Source organism: Papio anubis, chromosome 3 (assembly GCF_008728515.1).
Source record: "Papio anubis isolate 15944 chromosome 3, Panubis1.0, whole genome shotgun sequence".
NCBI classification, from domain to species: Eukaryota; Metazoa; Chordata; class Mammalia; order Primates; family Cercopithecidae; genus Papio; species Papio anubis.
Window position 1 is genome coordinate 46,275,685 of NC_044978.1, and position 21,514 is coordinate 46,297,198.

Below are 21,514 nucleotides of genomic sequence, written 5' to 3' on the forward strand. Positions count from 1 at the left end.
ATATTAATTGAATAATAATATTAACTTATAGTGAAAAGAAAAGCTGGGCTATAGATGTGTGGAATAGTTCAACAGCATGTGAGTAGATGCTAGAAAAACTGGAACCACTGCCTCTTCTCTGTCTTCATAAGCATAATACTTTTCAGTAAATGAGTCTGCCTTTCTGGTCTTTAGTTTTTATATCTACAAAATTATGATACTGTACTACATGAGTTTAAGTTCTGTTTTATCTGGGATGGATGACTAAGTTTTTGCTAAATGATTGTACTTTAGACTTTTTTCCTTTTCTGCTTTTTCTTTTATAGTCTTGTGATGATGGGGATAATGGGCCTCATGTGACCTCATTCTAGGGAAGGGTACTAGGTGGGACAAAGTCCACCTGCACTCCCCCATCTCCTATTCAGGGTATTTGAGAACTTCTGTTGCTCCTGGATACCAGGTGTTGGCTATTGAGATGATGCAATTTTGTCTCAGGTTCATCTCTTTAGAGACTGTCCTCCACTAATGCACCCTAAGTGTTCGTATATCATGTTAAATGTTGAATGATGTTTTTTTTTCCCCTAAAAATCTCAAGTTCTTTTGAGTCTACATCCTGAAAAGCCATCTGCTAGTCCTAATGCTTCTATTACCTTCATTCCACTTTCTTGTGGGGGATTTCACTTAGAGAGAAGGGAAATGAAGACTTCATGTTTGACCTTCTCCTCTGTTTCTTTTCCTCTTGCCTATACACTTGAGTTTGAGGTAGTTTTTTATATTCTTTACATTATATCCTTTTCTCCTCTTTTAGCATGGTGAAAGTCCTTGATCTAGTTTTCTAAGTCTGAATTCGAATATTGTAATGGAAACAGGAAAAGCCTTATAGTCAAGATCATTGTCTTGCTATATGGATCCAGAATTGTTGCCAGATGTGAAAAAGTAGACTGACCTTTTTCTTATTTTATTCATCTTTTACCAATTCTGACTTTTTTAGAGGCAAATGCTATGCCTGGCAGAAAGGTGAGGTCAGACACAGAGAAATGCAAAAGGATTGCCTTTAGATACATTTCCAAACAACAGCATCCTTGTTATCCTTGTTAAATAACGTCATACCATATTTCTCATGTGATTTTGTTTTCCGCTTCTTTTCTATCTGACATGTCCTAATAGTCTTTAAGTTTAACGTGGCCATGGACATAGGGAGGGGAACAATACACACTTGGGCCTGTCAGGGGAGTGGGGCAGGGGAAGGGAGAGCATCAGGATAAATAGCTAATGCATGCGGGGCTTAATACCTAGGGGATGGGTTGATAGGTGCAGCAAACCACCATGACACATGCACATGATAGGTGCAGCAAACCACCATGACACACATTACCTATGTAATGAACCTGCATGTCCTGCATCTATATCCTGGAACTTAAAGTAAAAGTAAATTAAAAAAAAAAAAAAAAAACTTGGTGTGGCAACAATAAGGAAGTGCTATCATAGGACATGGAAAGATATTATGCTGCATAAGTCAACTCTGTCTGCCTACATTAATAGATATTTAATAGATAGCAATTGTGTCTGCACTTAACAGGAACCTTCTCCATATATTCTGATCATTGAGTTTCGCACAAAAGGAAAAAGGTGAGAGGCACAGGTTATAACAACTGCCCTCAAAGAACTTCAAATATACCTGTGGAGACATGACAGCACAAGACAACGCAAGAAGGCAATATAAGTTATAGGCATTGGCTATCATTACTGCACAAGGTAGAAGAACAATAAAATCAACGGAGTCCAAAGTACCTGGAGATCACTTTCTGGAGAAGTTGTCATTAAAGCTTTGACAGGGCAGTAAATTTAGAAGGTGCTGAAAAGTAAGAATTGAACCACAAGCAGAAGGAACAGACATGAAGAATGGAACTGGGTGAGAACAATGTGGCAGCCATTAGACACTCTGCTTGACTGAGTAACAGAGATTATATTGAAGAACAGTGTAAAATTCATGGAATGTTTAGGAAACCTTTAAAAAATAATATATCCAGAAGACACATTGTATAATTTTTAGCTATTTCCCCCTTGAGTTTCTTAAAACATAAATTGTGAAAAACTAATATCATAGGATGTAAAATTGGAAAACTTTGACCCCTTAAAGCAATAGTTATCAGATACTAATGTGATTTATGAACCAGATCACCTCGTAGAAATTCCCTAGTGGGAATGTAAGAACTGCACAGATATCTCCTACATTTCTAATCCAAAAGGGTCGGGAGACCTGGAGATTGGGGGAAGATTTTATGGAGTGAGCCGAGGGTGTACTAGAAATATACATAAGGAGAGATGGTATAGGGTGTTTTCCCCCTCGGAACCAGAAAGACCTACTTCAAGGAGACTCTCTAGAGAGTCTAAAAGTTATCTCTTGAAGTTTTGAGGTTTTAGTGGAGACAGTGGACTGGTTTCTGATGAATTCAAAGACCAAAGATGAGGTGGTGAGCAGCTTATGGTAGAGCAAAGTAAAGATTCTGAATGGGGATTCATCTATTTTTCAGGGTCATTAGTTTCCTCTGGAAGAGAGGTGGGCCACGAATACGAAAGAGCTGTCATGAGGTTGTCCTAGGTATTTCCTTAAGGCTTCCCAGCAACTGAACTGGTCTCAGCTGACTAGTGGCTGTGGATGGAGTAAGTAACAAAGTGACACAGTACGACCGACCCACATCAGGCAGAGTACAGGTGAAGGATTTCCAGTGACTGGAGGGGAGTATTACTGAAGAACCAGGAAAAGCTCCAACGGGGAGAGAACCAACTTTGCGCCTGCCCCAAAGAGTGAGCCTTCTTGCTTAGCGAGCAGAAAGTAAGCACTTTGCTTCTTCATTTACCTCTTGTTACCTCACCTTTCCTTTTTCACTCCATTTCCACGTTACAGAGGCATCAGGATCCAAGGTTCACTAGCTGGAAAAGAAGGACATGGGGGAAAAATAGGGACCAACAAATTCCTTTCCATTGGCTATTGGCTGCCATTTGCAGCAGATTCTAGCTACAGAAGACTGTTAAAACTGTAAGCCAGTTTGTCACGTGCAGCTGGGTGTTCTGATTTCTAAATTGAGAATATGTTTGATGCGCTAGCAGGGGTCCCCAACCCCCAAGCCGTGGACAGGTAACTGTCTGTGTCCTGTTAGGAACCGGGCCACACAGTGGGAGATGAGTGGTGGACAAGCAAGCATTACTGCCTGAGCTCCACCTCTAGTCACATCAACTGTGGCATTAGATTCTCACAGAAGCATGAACCCTCTTGTGAGCTGCACATGCAAGGGATCTAGGTTGTGTGCTCCTTATGAGAATCTAATACCTAATGATCTGAGGAAGAATGGTTTCATCTGGAAACCATTCCACCTCCCCCATCTTTAGAAGAAATTGTCCTGGTGCCAAAAGATTTGAAGACTACCAATTAAAGTAACCATAAGATTTTTTTTTAATAAGTTCTAAGTGATCAGGGTCTAGGTAGAAGCCTGATTCTGGTTGGCCGAAGACATGTGTTATTAGTTTCTTTGGCTGCCATAAAACATTACCACTAATTGAGCAGTTTAGAACAAGAGAAATTTAGTGTCACTTTTCTGTAGGCTAGAAATCTAAAATAAAGGTGTCGGCAGCGCTCTGCTGTCTCCAGGGGCTCCGGAGGAGAATCTGTTTGATGCCTTTCTCTTAGTTTCTGATGTTGCTGGCAGTCCTTGGCATTCCTTAGCTTATAGATTTACCACTCCGATCTCTGCGTGTTTTGTCATATGGCTCTCTGTCTGTGTGTGTCTTTGTGTTCACATGGCATTCTCTTCTCCATGTATGTCCATCCCTGTGTCTCATCTCTTCTTATAAGGTTACCAGTCATACTAGATTCAGGGCCACCTTATTCTAGCATAACTTCATCTTAAATTACATCTTAATTGCATCTGCAAAGATTCTTTCTGAGTAAGATCATATTTAGGGTAGGACTTCAACATATCTTTCGGGAGTACATAATTTAACCCACAACAGATGTTATGCAGATTTTGGTGTACTTGATGCCTGTACCTGGAGTTAGGGATTGTTGTTGGTACGAATCAAAGTCCCTTCCTAATTTCTTTATTTAGAAGACATGTGTGCTGTACTCTTTCAAAATATACAGTGTGAGGTTCTGAGTCTGAAACAGTGTTTCTTAGTTAAGCCCAATCGGGGCTCAGCTATTAGAAATGCCGCTTTATATTTTGTCCATTTTCCTCCCAGTGCTGTTACTAATGTGTCTCTTCTTTGCCATCCTCTGAGCATTTTAACAAGAAATTGAGAAGACTCCTGATGGACACTGTGAGTGGACCTTACGTTAATCTGGACTTCATTTTTTTTTTTATGCTTCCAGTTTTTGTATACATTGCCCCATCTTCCTGGAAAGACATACCTGCTTACCTGTCTGTTAGGCCTTAGTACTTCAGAGTTCTCTTTTGTGACATTTTCTTAGACCAAACAGTGCTGATTGTCAGCCATGTGTACCAGTTCAGCTATTTTGACTGATTTTTGTGGGGGTGGGGGACAGGGACTCTTTCTGTCGCCTGGGCTGGAGTGCAGTGCTGCAATCTCGGTTCACTGTAGCCTCTGTCTCCTGGTCTCAAGTAATCCTCCCATCTCAGCTTTTCGAATAGCTAGGACTACAGGTATGTGCCACCAAACCTGACTAATTTTTGTTTTTGTGGAGACAAGGCCTTGCCATGTTGCCCAGGCTGGTCTTGAACTCCTGGACTCAAGCAATCCTCCTACCTTGGCCTTCCAAAGTGCTGGGATTACAGGGGTGAGCCACTGCGCCCAGTCCTGACTTATTTTTTAAGATTATGTTTTAAATCCTTTTCTGACTCCAGAATATTCTTTTAATACTTCCTGCCCCTTCAAACTCTGTGTATTGTCTAATGGTGATATTTTCACCAATTACTTGAAATAATTGTCCACAGATGTGTTTCCTCCACTAAACTGTGCTTCTCTTAAGTCTCTTTTTGTTTGCTGTGGTTTCTTCAGTCTGTCACAGACATTGGCTTGCAGTAGGGGCTCACCAGGTGTTTTCTGAATTGGATCGAGTGTTCATAAGAATAGATAAGGGCCAGTTGCTTCAAGTGAGTCTTGAAGTATATCACAATTTCTTGAAGGCCTTCTTAAAGCTAAAGTTCTCAGCAAAATCAAGGGGGACCACTGCAGTCGAGCAGCTGACAGCTTACTAATCTTCTTGAAATACTGCTATTTAGTCTTTTTCACCCATCTGCCTGAAAGACCCAGAAGGACTCTTTCTTCCTTCATCATCATAGAGTCTATTTAATAAATCGACAAAATAGGTAATGTCCAGTATGATATGATTCAATCATTTTATTGTGTGGGGCAGTGATTCTCAATGGAATAGTAAGCTTTCTTTGTTGTTGTTATTTAAAGAACAGTAATAATAATAGGAATAATGATGATATTATATTAGCTAATGCTTAACTTGGTACTATGCTATGTTCTTTACATGTTTTTATCTCAATTATCAACTCCATGGGGGATAGGAAAAAATATCATTCCTGTATTACAGATGAAAAATGAAGACTTACAGAATTTATTTGTCCAAAATCACACAATTGGTAAGATGACGTGATTGCAGTTATATCACTATTCTTATGACTGCTTTAGTCAATTAATCAATGTTGTTTTAAACTGTTAGCATCTTCTCTTTAGCCAAATAACTTTCTTAAGGGGTGAATTTAAAATTCTTACCTATCTATGTGACAGTCCTTTCTGGAAAGCTATTGCTCAGGCTTGAATTTTGTATCCTCCAATGTGAACATTTAGATAATGATGCAGTAAAATCTTTTATGGGATATTCCTCAAGATTGTTACACGTTAAGGGAGGGAATAAGATATATTTTCATAACTTTTGACTTCGATAAAGTACTTTCCTCCTCATTGCAGCATAGAAAAGCTCTGAAATTACATCTCATAAGGAAGGAAATCTGTAATTATTTACAGTTATCTCACAATATCTCATTTTATTACTTTGTGGAAAGACCAAAACTTCCATGAATATTTTAAAACCCATGCTCACTAGTAGTGGAAAGAAAGTCAGTTTAGATAATTGTAAATTCCATTTCAGTCCGTTGTATTCCAAGTAAATGTTCTGTCTTGACACAGCTTACATCTTGTCTTTTGAAATGATCGAAGCTAGTGCCTTTTCTTGCTCGAGTGCCAGTCTTGTTCACATGTGAGAGAAGAAAGATAAGCAAAGAAAACAGGGCTGAGTATCTGCTGCAGTCACCCATGTTCTCAGCTGCAAGGGAGAAAGGACATTTGGGGAAGTAATTTGGCATTTAAAGCAAGTGTTTCCTGAGGCAGCTGCTGAATGGAGCTGAATATTTTGTTAAATTATTTTCTTCTCTGACCTTTATTACTAATGAATCTTCTTTAAGAAGCATTTAAAGAGGAAAAAAGAAAGGTTGTTTTTATTAATCTTCTTTCTCTTTTCCCATAGAACACAAAGAAATGGTGTTACCTGGCAAGAGATCTTCTGTCTTTTATGAAAAATTAGACAAAGGTAATGCTTATTTTGAATTGATATTTTTTTTCAGTCTGTATAACTCTGATACATGAAACTAGTTGGCTATCCTTGATTACTGGTTTTAGATATTGAATTACCCATCAAAAAAGTAAATTATTATCTGAAAAGCCAAGGGAAGGCCTTACAATGATCATCAGATTGATAAAGTGAACAGTACATTTTTAGATATATAATAGCTTTTCAAAATATTGTGGGTAATGGTTAATTTTCTGATACCATTTTGAAGTTTATGTTAATATATAAATAGGATTTTGACTATAAGATTGCAGTCTCTTTGGAAATAAGTCCAATTGGTTTATCATATTTACAAATGATAGGTGATAACAGCATTAGACCCTTGTTAGGGTACAATGATAAGATTCTTTGTGCCTTTATTTGGCATTAGATGACTTTATGTATTTTTTTGAATATACAAAAAAATTTCAATATGAATTTCTAAAAAATGTCATCAAGCTTTATGAAGACATCCTCATACAAAATACATATTTTCTTTGGAAAGATTGAATTATATCATACAGTTGTTGAATAGCATGCCTGATTATGCTTAACAGATTGCATATTTAGTTGCTAAATTTTCAAATCGCTATGTGATTTATTTACATATGTTTTTCTAAGAATATGAAAACTCCTGCAAATATTCTAATAACATACGCATGTATACAAAGTATGAGTATAGCGGCAGATAAACAATGTGTGTATGTTTTATGAATAAAACTCCTATCTCAAAAGAGATTTTTACAGAAAAGTTTCAGACAGTTTAGAATTTTGAAGGGAACTGAGACATCCATTTAGTCCTGTCTACTTATATAGCTATGAAGATGTGATGACACTGTATGTTCATGAACATACATATTAATGAAATGTATTATATATTTTTATATTAACTAGAATTGACTGGGTTTTATTTTGGACAACTTTCTGAATTTCTAAAAGCAAATGAGTACTGAAATAAAGGTAGCATTTAAATTTAATGGACATCAGCAGAAAACTTGTTTCTGAACTTTGATTTGCAGTTGAGCAAAAATAAATTGTTAAATTTGAATTACAAATGTGATATATTTCTACATATTTCTGGCTTCTAGTTAATTCTTCAAAACAGGTGTAAACTCCTTGAGAAAATAGCTTGTTTTCCTAAAGGTAGTCACCCTATCCAAGTTTTATCTATACTGAAATGTTAATTCAAATTAAAATATTCTTAAATGGTTAATGAAGTTAATTGAGGGTTGTCTTTTACATAGAACTATTAACTTTGACTCTGCAAATAGGGAAATTAGAAAGAAAACAAATACAATATGTAGAAGAGGTTGAAGCTGAGCTGTGTGATGTAGGCATATGGAGATAAATGATAGAAAAGTGCTTGTTGAAGGGGACTCAATGGAAGATGGCACAGTAAAGAGAGAAAGAAAAATATCCTGAATGACATGAAGCTAATTGGAAAGGTCAGGGATACATGTGCTTTAGAATATAAATAAGGCATGCAGGGAGCACAGACTCTCCAGGTTGCATTTATGTGAGTTTTTCTTTTCTCAGAGGTATGTATATACTAATATACTCATTTTGAGGCTTTTATTTTGTTTATTTAAGCTGTGTATAACCTTAGTTTGAAGTGAATGTAACAAAGGAAGACTTGGGGTGAGGGAAAGTAATTCCCAATCGCGGGATAGAATTTTCAGCATCAGTGTACCCAGAATAACAAAATTCATTATTTGTTTGTTTGTTTGTTTGTTTGTTTGTTTTTCGTTTTGAAAATAAAGAAATCATTCTTTGTATTGCCAAAATCCAAGAGCTTTGGCATGATACAACTCCCAAGGTGATTATGATCCAAGATATGTATGTTGTTGTGGAGGGTGGAACTGAGATATGGAGGAGTAGCTGGGGATGGGAGAACTATGGCCAGGAGAAATGACGTTCATGTCATTATCTTTCTGGGCTGGTCCTACAGATTTGTTGAACTGGGGATGTTTGCAATCTCGTAAAATTCCTATTAATAAGACAATACACACTAACATATTAACATTCTGCCTATTATCTGAGATGGAATATATGCATTTAAATATCAATGTTTAAATAGTGAAAAATTTAAGACATACTAGTGAAGGTGTTATTTTTAAACAAATGGAACCATTCAGCTTTTCTTAGTTATACATGATGACTAACACATTCATTTTGTGTAGGATTAATTCTGGCAATGGGCTCAGCATGCAATCTGTTGGATTAATAGACACTTTTATGTGTGCAGATACCTGTGAGTTCTACATTGGACTCTTTTCAAAAGGGCATTTAAACAACTTTTCATGAAGTGTTTTAATGTGAAGTTATTGGTTATAAGTTATAGTTACAATATTCTTAATTTTGTCATCCAAAGACAGAGGCAACATCAATGAGGTTAAAATATCTTTCAATATACTTGGCAGGTATACCGTGGTTGGATTACGTGTAAAAATAGAGACTGTGATTCTGTTCAATTTTTACGTAGGTTTACATGTCCTGGAAATAGATCAAATTTCAATTAAGGAAATTTCATGGCTGTAATTATATTTTTATTATACAGGAATATTAAATTTTATTCTCACATATATTGAATTTTTTCTGGAGGAGATTGAAACAGCATATTAAGAATTCAGCAATTCTTTTAGGTACTATAGGTTTACTATATTTAGGCTTACTGTAAACACAATTTTGAAAATTGAAAAGAAACTGGGTTATAAGGCTACTGTATGGGGTTACTTATGTTCAAGGACAGTAAGACATAAGTTGTAAATACATTGTTTACAGATTGATTTTATTTTGGTTTATTATTTGATGTAGAAAATGATATAGACGTGATACATGTTGAGATTTAAAAGGATAAAAATCTTGTGATATTTTAAGACTTTATTACAGATTATATTTTCTATTATTTATCGCATACCTACTATAATAATAACAAATGAAAGTACAGCATTGTAACTTGCAGGTTGATTAATAAGTTAATGACCACACATTTAAATGGGAGTTAGAAATAGTTTAGGATTAGTGATAAAAAATACATTTAAATCTCAGAATGCCGAAATTAGGTTCTATGTCTGATATATACTATACAATGCTTTACAAAAACGTAGTTATAACATTGTGCACAGTATGCGCTCAATGAGTATTGAAACTGCAATCAGAGAATAAATCATTGAACATTCTTATGGAGAAATGATTAAAAAGTAATTATTAAAGAAAAATTTCATGAAAAGCTATTATGATAGTTTTTAAGAATTTGGCTTTTGTGGTTTTTATGATTTTTTTCATTTGCAAAAAGTTCTTGGTCTTCTTAACTCTTCTGGGTATTAGTTTCTGTGCAATATTTTATCTTTTTGAAACTCTCAGAACTATAAACCATAGCATTGTCTAGAATCAGCTCCTGCTACTATTCAAGTTCTTCCATAAATTCCTCAGCTATGTTTCTTACCCTATTTATGTCTCTCTTAACACCACATACTCCAAACATTCTTGTCTTTGCTTAGGTTTAAAGCTCTACTTTGAATGTCTAGTCTGCTTTCTTCTTTATTCCAAAAACTATATAATTTTAAAACTTTTCTTTAAGATGCTTTCTGAGACCTTCGTTATATTACAACTATCTTTCTCCCTTAGCCAGCCTACACTGCATTCACTCACACTTAGTTGTGGTATCTGTCATACTGTCATTGATTTACATGTTTTGGCATATTCTTTTGTGTGTGTGTGTGTGTGTGTGTGTATACAATTTGATATCATCATATATAAAAGTGCACACACAGACATGGACTTTTTTTCTTCAATGTAATTGTAAAAAAGATCTTTCTGCCTACCACGTTTACTTTTCCTTGTGAGTAAAGCAGACAAATTTTGAGTGAATGAGCTCCTTGAATCTCCAGGATTTCCACTGAAGGTATATTTAAATGACTAAAAGATCTCTTTGTAATAAGAAAGTTATAATTTAGCTATGTTTTGTATTAATTAGGACTACCTGGAGAACCTACTCAGCTTTTATGACTTTTTTTTTTGAGTCAGAGTCTCTCTCTGTCACCCAGGCTGGAGTGTAGCAGTGTGATCTTGGCTCACTGAAACCTCTGCCTCCTGGGTTCAAGAGATTCTCCTGCCTCAGCCTCCCGAGTAGCTGGGACTACAGGCGTGTGTTACCACGCCCGGCTAATTTTTGTATTTTTAGTAGAGACGGGGTTTCACCATGTTAGCCAGGATGGTCTCGATCTCCTGACCTTGTGATCTGCCCACCTCGGCCTCCCAAAGTGCTGGGATTACAGGCATGAGCCACAGCGCCTGGTCTTATGACATCTTTTTAGTAAGAATAAAATCTAAATTCAAATCAACTAATTTATAACACCACTGTAGGAACACATTCTCTTCACCAAAGGGAGATGGCCTAATTCTATCACTTACTGGCTTTGTGCTACTCTATACATCATTGCAGAAGAATCTAACCTGCCCTACCCAACAAAGGCATTTTTGTTCAAGAGCATATACTCTGCTCTATAGTGGAGTCTCTATGGCTAAGATCCTAAAAGTACTTAAATGCCAGGTATGGAAATGGAGTAGGGTCATGGTTATTTGGAAAGCTGAAAAGAAATTAGGCCTATTGGGGTTAGGGAGAAGCCTTTGGGGCTCTCAGAGAATTGGCAATTCCCAGTAAAGGACTAAAGTCTTTGAGGAAATTGGTTCCTTTAAGGCTTTAGCAGATCTGCTCATTTTTATTTCTGGTTTTGCAGCACTAAGATTACCTTGGAAGGAGAATCACATCATTGAAGGCAAAGTGATCTGGGCTACAAATAATTGGTAGCATGTCCATTAGATTTTGCAAGTACACACATGAATATAAATGTATGTTTGTTCTTCTCTCTCTCTCTCTCTCTCTCTCTCTCTATATATATATATATATATATATGATGCTGAAAATCATATATATACACATATACACACACACGAGATGCACTCCAGCCTGGGTGACAAAGTAAGACCTTGTCTCAAAAAATAAAAATGAGAAAACTGTATGTGTATGTGTATATATATATTTTATATATATATATATAGTGAGAGAGAGAGAGGGAGAGAGAGATTATATATATATACACACACACACACACACACACACACACACACACACACACACACATGCAGTTGGTCGTTCATATTCATGGTTTCCACATCCACAGATTCAACCAACTGGGAATCAAAGATATTTGGAAAACAGACAATAAAAAATAATCCAAATTAAAAGACAATGCAGTATAACAACTATTTACATAGCATTTACACTGTAGTAGGTATTATAATCTAGAGATGATATGAAGTGTCTGGGAGAATGTGCATAGGTTATATGAAAAGACTATGCCATTTTATATAAGGGACTTGAACATCCACGTATTCTGGTACGTTGGGAAAGAGGAATCCTGGAACCATATCCCACGGGATAATGAGGCATAGCTCTCTATATTTTAATGAATTTGATGTTTTAAACAGTATACCACTAGATGTCAGTAGCAACCTCCTGGGGTTCCCGTGACCTTAATTTGTTAACAATAAAAAATGGTACTTCATTAGAACATCTTATCTGGGAATAGCAGGTACTTAATTTGAAAGTTTAAGAACTATTTTTTTTTTTCCCATACAAAGAGTAGGATTGCAGGCATAAAATATTTTGGAATTATTTTCTAAACCAGTTTCTGTTCACATGTAACAAGTTATTTTTACTTCCAGTATTCTCTGTATCATTGAGATGGCAATGAAGAATTATGGGTAAACTTGAGTAATTTGTCAGGAATTGTACCTGATGCCAGAGCTCTAAACTTCTGCTTCGATGCTTTATGATTCATTTATGCTATCATTGGATGAGTATTTGTGCTTTGAGTTTGTTTCATTCTGGTTTTGTAAAAGCATTTGGTGCTGTAGCCCATCAGAAGATTGTGTGGTATTAATTTTTTGGCGTCTACATCTGTGCCCTTTTTACTTAGTAAATTCTATCTTTAATTTTTTTCCTTAATAGTTTCTAAACTTTCGTGGATCTCTGTTCAGTTGTTACAAGGTACTCAACTTTTGGATAGATGCCATAGATTATTATGAATATTTCCTCAGGAGTTGACAACATAATCTAGAAATAAGAAAAAAATGATATTTTCCTTGAATTATAGTACATATAATTTTTTAGTCCTTAAGAATGAGTAAAAGTATCTTATTTTTTTTCCCACAAATTAATGAGAAAATTGTAGGTTGGGTGCAATGGCTCATGCCTGTAATCCCAGCACTTTGGGAGACCGAGGTGTGCAGATCACTTGAAGCCAGGAGTTCGAGACCAGCCTGGGCAGCATTGCAAAACCCCATTTTTACTAAAAATATAAAAATTAGCTGGGCATGTGAAGGGCACCTGTAGTCCTAGCTACTCAGGAGGCTGAGGTGGGAGGATCACCTAACCCCCGAGTGGTCGAGGCGGCAGTGAGCCGTGATCACACCACTGCGCTCCAGCCTGGGTGGCCAAGTAAGACCCTGTCTCAAAAAATAAAAAATAAGAAAATTGTAGTGTTGGCCAATGTTCAATAGATACTGATAATGTTATTTTAAATAATGCCATTAATTTTTTATAAGGTTAGGTTTACATTAGCAGGAAGATTCAGTCTAATTTGTTGGATCTTAGGCATGAGTTAGAAATCAGTCATAGGTGATTGGGCATGAGTCAACCAAGTGTGAAGCAGATTTGTAAGTGATAAAGAGAAAGGAAGAGTTGTTCCCATTTCACTCCCTTGGAAAAAAATCCACTTTAAATCCATTCAAGATGTAAAGATAATTATAAAAACATTTGCTTTCCTGAAGCACATTGTACCAAGGAAAATATTAATGTAAATGTTATATCTGTATCAAGTTTAAGATTTTTAAAAATTATTTTAGTTGGTATAGTGAGGTGGGGCTAACTGAGCGAGTGCATAGGCTAAGGGAGTACGTACTTTCATAATGAAGTTGTTATATTTGAGGATTATTGGTTTAACTTCATAAGATTAACACTGAGTTTCTTAAATCTTACTGAGTTTTGCATCTCTATTTTAGAACTACCAGTAAAAAGGACTTATCAGGATTTTCTCCAAGACTGTGATTGTTATTCTTTAATTATGTTTACAGATGATGAGACAGACATTTGAAATCATGCTGCAGTTGCTTGGCATGAACATCAAGCTAGTGCTGTGCCTTTCATTCATGAATAGCGCTTGCTCATGGCCCCGATTCCCTGTGCCATGAGAAAGTGCTATTCATGAATGGAAGGCACAGCACTAGCTTGATGTTCAGTTAAGACACTCTTATCATAGAGTCTGATGCGGAAGCACAAGTTTGCTTGATCTAGAATAGTCCAGCCTATGCTTCCCATACTTAACTTTCTAGAAGGGGCGAGGAATAAGATCTGACTGGGGCATCTGTCTTCAGTCTGCCACTTTCTTCATAATTTATAGTTAAATGACAACTGCTCATGAGATATTTTGAATAGAGAGGGTGCCAATTTTAAACAAACTGTTTTAACTACACTTAAAAAGCTAACTTCCGTTTCTATATGTATCAGTGCGTTTCTTCTCAACGTGTTAATTTGCTTGCACATTTATGTGGATTAAGTTAAAACAGAGAGAATGAAGTTTCCTTTGGGCTATTTCATAAATTCAAACACCTCAGTCTGACATTCAAAGACCACTTTTCCACTGCTGCATTCTAAATTTTCTCAACCTCATTTCTAGTCGATTCCTCACCCAGATGTTGCCTTGTAGCTATACAGCCTGGTTGATCTCATATGTGTGTGACTTACTTGTTTCTACCTTGATGGCTTTGCATTTACCATTCTTTCCACCTAGAATTTGACTCTTTTCTCCCCTTTCCTAACATCGTATTCTTCATTTCAGAGACAGCAGAGTGTACAAGGGGCAATTCTTTTTTTGTTTGTTCGTTTTGCTTTTTTTTTTTTTTTTATTATTGTACTTTAAGTTCTAGGGTACATGTGCACAACGTGCAGGTTTGTTACATATGTATACATGTGCCATGTTGGTTTGCTGCAACCATTAAGTCATTATTTACATTAGGTATTTCTCCTAATGCCATCCCTCCCCCAGTCACCCACCCCATGACAGGCCTGGTGTGTGATGTTCCCTACCCTGTGTCCAAGTGATCTCATTGTTCAATTCCCACCTCTGAGTGAGCACATGCAGTGTTTGGTTTTCTGTCCTTGTGATAGTTTGCTCAGAATGATGGTTTCCAGCTTCATCCATGTCCCTGCAAAGGACATGAACTCATCCTTTTTTATGGCTGCATAGTATTCCTTGGTCTATATGTGCCACATTTTCTTAATCCAGTCTACCATTGATGCACATTTTGGAAGCCATATAGTTTGGGTTCAAATCCCAGACTGGTAACTTCTTAACTTATTGCTGCCTGGCTGAAGCAAGTTATTTAAGCTCTGTGTCTCCTATTGCCTTCTTCTAAAAAACTGGGAAAGAAGATACTTACATAATTTAGTTACTTAAGTGAGGATATTAATAGAAACTTAAAATAGTTACTGGCACATAGTAAGTAGTTAATGTGTATTAGCCACTATGAATTCCATCAAGTCAGTTTCAAAATTCATCCTCATAAAATTTAGCGTCAAAATTTACTGTCCTTCATGCAGCCACTAATCTCATTAGCCTGTATTTCAAGTTCTAACAGCCCACCCTATCAGTACTTTCGCGTTTGGTAATCTATACATTTTAACCACTTGGTATATTCATTTCCTCATTAATAAAAAGGACAAATAATACTTGCCATGGTCATACCTAGGGTTATTATGAAGATAAAACTAGAAAATAGAAATAATAAGATTGATCATAGTAACCATTTATCCTGCTCTTATGTGTAAGAAACTGAATTAGAAGTTTTACTTATGTTAATCTATCACTTGATACCTTATCCTCATGTTGGTAGCAGGGTTCTAAGAAAGAGAAGGCAGAAATGTGAAAGAGCTCTTGAGGCCCAAGGTTCAGAACTGACATAAATTACCGCATGCTACTGGTTGGATAGAAGAGGTGGGAGAATTGAGGTTGTTTTATAATGAATACACCAGAAATCCATCCTACATATGAAAAAACTTAAATAAAATGAGATTTAAATACTTGCTGCTATGGTAGACTTGGGACCTCTACCTGGCCTATTAGGAAACTTTACTTTTCAGGACTCAGTGATTCTACAAGGATTGGGCATGTGACCTGAGCAGAATTATTCATAGCCATAACATGAGAAATGCTATTTAAGAGAGAAAGATTCTTCTTTTAGGATCAAAATTGTCAGGATGTTGAAGTATGGCAGCCAGTCATTTTTTGTTCTTGCATTTGGGGAATATAATGAGAGATAAGAAAGAGCCAAGATACGGAATGAATGAGCAAGTATTAAAAAGATGCAGTAGTATCATTTGGATCACTGAATCTAGCTGTACTTGAAGTCTATAACTTGCTAATTTTTATAGAATATGTATGTGTATGTTATTAAATAGGTTTGACTAAGATTTCTTTTATTTGAGTCTGAAACAATTTTAATTAATGACAATGGATTAGTTTGCAAAAATGGACACAACAATGTCTCTAGTCTCACATGTTCTTCCAGAACCTCATTGGCATCTCCATCAAGAGGCGAGGACTATTTTCCCCTCCCTTGAACCTGAGTGGGTTTGTGTCTGCTCTGATAAGCACTGGAGAAGTAATGCTATGTGATCTCCAAATGTAGTCATAAAGTTGACATAGAAGCTGCTTGCCTATCTCTTTTTTGGGACCCCTGTCCTTAGAATCTGGCGATCATGTTGTGAGAAAGTCCAGGCCTAATGAAACCGTTTGTAAGGTGTTCTGGCTGACAGTCCAGCTAAGGTCTCTACCAATAGCCAGCATCATTTGCCAGTCATGTAAATAAATCTTCAAATGGTCTCAGCTTCTAGCCTTGGCACAGCCCAAGTGATAATGAGTGAAACAGAGAAAAGCTATCTCCCCATGGTCCCAGCCTATAATGCAGATTCATGAACAAAACAAATGTCAATATTTGATGCTACTAAATGTTGTGATAATTTGTTAGGCAGTCATAGCTAACTGCAACACTAACTTCTCCCATAGCTCCTTCCCAGGGCTCTCTTCTGCTACACTTGTCAGACCCTGCTCTACCTGGTACTGCCGTTCCACTTTCACCTATGCCTTTATTTCTACGCACTTTGCTTTACGAGGTGGTTATAGACATTTTGTATTCAGTATTGTATTTCATTGGCTTTGTGATATACTATTCTTGGATGAAAATGGGGTTGGAGATCCCCATGTTACTCTATGCACCCTATTAAAAAGCTGGTATTCCAACTTGACAAATTCTACTCCTACTCTCTACTGCTGTGCTAGCTGATAGCCACTAGGCACATGTGATTATCTGAATTTGAATTAAATTCAAATTAAATAAAATTGGGAATTTCTCTACACTAGCCACATTTCAAGTGCTCAATATTTATATGCAACTACTGGTTAACATACTGGACATTGCAAAATTATACAGCATTTGAATCATCTCACTGTTCTATTAGATGATACTGTTCCAATTTGCAAATCGCACATGTGGTCCAAGGCTAAATCCCTTAAATACCAGGATTCAATGATGAAAATCTTTTTACCTAGAGCAGAGAGCTCAAAAGGATTTGGTCTCTCTTACCCAGGTTTGAACTCTGGGAGAGGACAGAGATGAAAATCTCTACTTCAGTTAACAGGGTTATGTTTCATTTATATTCACATGAAAAGACTGCCTTTGGTAGATTTACCTAATTTATTTCCTAGCCACTGGACATGTGGACAATTGTTTATTTTCTTGAGTATATTAGTTTCTGTTCATCAGCTCAGTCTGATTTGTAGAACAGTTCAATTCCCAGAAGATAACCCAGATATATTTTGCAAATATCTGCGGCCCTTGTTCTCCCAGCAGAGTCCTCGTGAGTACACAGGGCTCCTGTTGACTTGAAAGTGAACTCTGGCTGTGGACTGGATATTACTCCCTTAAAAGAGAAAAAGAGTAACTTCAAGGCAAAAAGGGCCTTTATTCTCCCTGGGTGTAAGTTTCCTTAAAAGCTTGTTTATTGATTTTTCTTGTAACAACTGAGCTTGCAAGCTATAAAAGAGAAAAACAAAAACAAATAGCAGCAAGGAAATAATATCAACGATCAACAAGTTTATTCATCAGCTTTATCTCATTTGTAGTCAGTCACCACAGGTCTGTGAAATAAAAAGCACCACATGCAGCAATCCCAGTTTTTATTATGGAATCCATAGACTTTAGCTGATCAAAAGGGAAAACAAACACTTCAATTTTCAAGCAAGGGTCCGTTCTCATTAAAAGTGATTGTGCCTGAATTTATGTCAATGTGTGAGGAAAGTACAGAAAGTAAAGAGAGAAGAAGAGAACATGGTTGAGGGCGTGATGCCTGCTACTATGACAGTGGCTCCAAGTTTGATTTCTAATCAGTCTGTCAAATTGCCTGAAATACCCTCTGCTAATATTGTTCCTATTGGATGACATAGTCCTAATCTTATGACCCATGTGATGAACCTATAAGAAAGTCCTCTCATCAGGTAACTTTGGAAAATGCTGAATTTTATATCCCCCCCCTTACTTTTATGATGCACATTAGAATATTCGTCTCTGAGGAATCTTGCTGTAAAGAAACCTGTTTCACTTTGTTTAACCCAGCATTTTCTCAAATTGGTGGACCATGGAGCCTTCTATATTTTAGTATATGTTTTCATGTAATACTCATAGCATGTAGTGGTACTAGGTTTCAATGAATCACATTGTAAAATGCTGCTTTAGAAGAAAACATGGTTTCCCAAGTGGGAAGCCCAAAGTTTACCCAGTGAGAGGGTAACACTTTAACACATTAGCATTTATTTAGACAGACTGGCTTTCCTACATGAGCAGGATCTTAAGACCCCGAGGATGTGGAAGAGGCTAGCACATATTTCCTAAGGAGGACTGTTTCAGGGGGCTCCAGGGACACTCAAGGGTGGACAACCATATCTGGCAAGGCCTTTTTTGGGACATGAGGCTTTCAGAGTTATGTTTCTGGAAAGGTCGATTTTGGAAGGCATCAAAAGGAAGATTATTAGTTCAAGAAAATTTAATAGTGCCGCTGTGTGACTTTCAGAGAATGTTCAATAACTTCCTTTTCTCTTTAAGTAAATATTTCTCAGAAGAGTAGACTTGTCTTACCATTTCTGCTTTCTCACCAACCATTTACTCTTCGATCCACAACAATCTTTCACTTATTCTCTCATTCCAATAGAACTCTTCCACAGATTTTCCATTTGCCAAATGCAGTAGACTCTTTCTGGGTGAACTTACTAGTCTCTTCTATGATTCTGTATTCTACCTAAATGCTTTTGACTTCCATATTTCTAGCTGTAGCCCAGGCTATACTTTTGAGCTTCAAAATTGTATCCCCAGAGACATCTTGAACTGATGTTCAAAATTGATCCCAAAAACTTGTACTTTCATTCTCTTCCTTCTATAGATTATTTGAAGACCATCATCTACCCTGTTAACCAAGCCAGAAACCTGGGAGTCATCCTTAATTTCTCTTTTGCTCTTAGCCTCTTCACAATTAATCACCAAGTCCTATTGGTTTTGACAATTGTCAAAATATTTTCTCTGTCCCATAATTCCCATTTCTTTCCTTTCCTTAGGCTTTAGCAAAACACTGGCCTCAGAGTCAAAACATAGCTCTTCCACTTGATATATGGGGACCCTGGACATGTTTGTTATTCCCTTTAATGTCTTATTTTCCTCATCTGTAAGATGGAGATAATAGTACAACCTAAGAGAGTTATTGTAATCCTGTGAAAATTAGATGAGAATAAAGTGGGGATGTGGAGAGAAAATTAAGTTGTTTTCTTTCCTCTCCCTAGGAATGAGGGCTTGGGAGAAGTACTTATTTATTATTAGGAGAAAAATCTTAGTGGATTAGCTGACATTTATATGGTAAAAAATATCTCTTTGAAATGCTATAGTAGTGAATAAAAAAGAAAAGTATGTTTGCGATTGACTAGCATTCATGAGACAATAATTTATCAAATTTTTCTTTCAATATACAATGATGGGCTATTGCCAGGAAAATAAAAGAAAGAAACTAAACTATCTTTAACACATTTTAGGCCAATAGAAATGATCTTGTGTGTGGTGGAGTAGATAAAAAAGAAGGACCCAATGGCAGCATACCTTGGACATTTGGATTATCTGTTCATCCTGGCTCATGTGTAGGTATCTGCATTTTATAGGATCAGCCAGCAGGAACACAGTTAAGGGTAAGATTCAGATATCCTCATCTTTTAAGACCTGGCTACTAATTTCAATCAATTTCATATAGATATCTCTTATTTTTGCCTAGTGGCTATCTTAGTCACCCTACTGCTATGACAAAGTGCCTTAGCTTGGTTAATTTTTAAACAATAGAAACTTATTCTAACAATTCTAGAACTGGGAAGTCCAAGATCAAGGCACCAGCAGATTTGGTGTCTGGTGAGGGCTAGCACTCTCTTGTTATATCCTCACATGGTAGAAGATGCAAAAGTGATGAACATCTCTTTTGGATCTCTTTAATTTATTTATTGTTATTATTTTTGAGACAGAGTCTCACTCTGTCACACAGGCTAGAGTGCAGTGGCACAGTCTCAGCCCACTGCAACCTCCGCCTCCTGCATTCAAGCCGTTCTCATGCCTCAGTCTTTCGAGTAACTGGAACTACAGTCATGTGCCACCATGATGAGCTATTTTTTGACTTTTCAGTAGAGATGGCTTTTTTGCCATTTTGGCCAGGCTAGTCTCGAATTCCTGGTCTTAAGTGATCTGCCCGCCTCAGCCTTCCAAAGTGCTGGGGTTATAGTCATGAGCCACCGTGTCCGGCCTACACCTCTTATATAAGGTCATCAATTTTATCCATAAAGGCTCTGTCCTTATGACTTAATCACTTTCCAAAGTTCCCACCTCGTAATACTATTACATTGGCAAATAAGTTTCAACATATTAATTTTGTGGGGACACATTCAGACCATAACAATGGTAAAGAGGTCTTTCTAAAACTGTATTAGTGAGAGATAACTGAATAGAATGATACACATAGCCATGTGTACTTTTAGGTCTACCATGATAAGAAGAATAATAAATGATTGATGATAGTCACTCGTTCTTTTAACAAATATTATTAATTTCTTTCTATGGGCCACTGATTCTAGATGCTGGGAATATAGCAGTCTACAAAACAGAAATTACTGTGCTGCTCAATCTTATGATCCAGTTAAAGAAGACAGGCAGTAAACAAATAAGTATAAAGTATTCTATAAAGGGACTATGGAGAAAAGTAAAGCTGGAAAGGGGGACAGAGCATGTTGTGGTGGGGCTGGCGTTATATATTTAAATAGGGAGGCCTGGGAGGCCTCTCTGAGAAGATCCTATTTGAGCAAAGACTGGAAGGAGGTCGTAGGGTCAAAGAGCGGTTTTGATAAAAGAAATCAAAACCTTTGATCTGACTTTCCTTTCACTAAGGCCACTCTAGCCACTTTTGACAATCAACAGAAGGAAAGATCTAGGCAAGAGACAATAGTAATGGGGCCCAAAAGAAGTGTTGGAAGGGACATGTTGCAGAGATAAAGTTCAATTTTAGTGTATATGGCTTCTCTAAGGCTCATGCTCTCTTCTGCAGAAGTGCCAGGATTTAAAGAGTAGAGTGAGGGAGAGACACCAAGGAACCAAAACTAGAGAGAAATAGCAGAGAGATGGGAAGAGAATCATTTGTGCTGTCACAAAAGCAAAGACAGTGCAAGTTTTAAGAAGATATGAACAATGTACACCACTGCAGAGAATTCAACTATGAATGTATTATATCTGAAGGAGATACATCAGATTTGACAAATAGAAGTTCATCTG

General features: G+C 36.8%; 1 protein-coding gene across 3 annotated transcripts in view; it reads left to right on the plus strand.

Moving 5' to 3' along the window:
- The window catches only part of INPP4B (inositol polyphosphate-4-phosphatase type II B), an 814,614-nt gene that overhangs the window by 111,643 nt on the left and 681,457 nt on the right, over nucleotides 1-21,514 (plus strand). For all 3 annotated transcript variants that reach the window (XM_017959077.3, XM_017959071.3, XM_017959072.3), the window contains one exon: nucleotides 6,473-6,535. The gene's annotated coding sequence lies outside the window, so the exon portion shown is untranslated. The remainder of the gene's footprint in view (nucleotides 1-6,472; nucleotides 6,536-21,514) is intronic.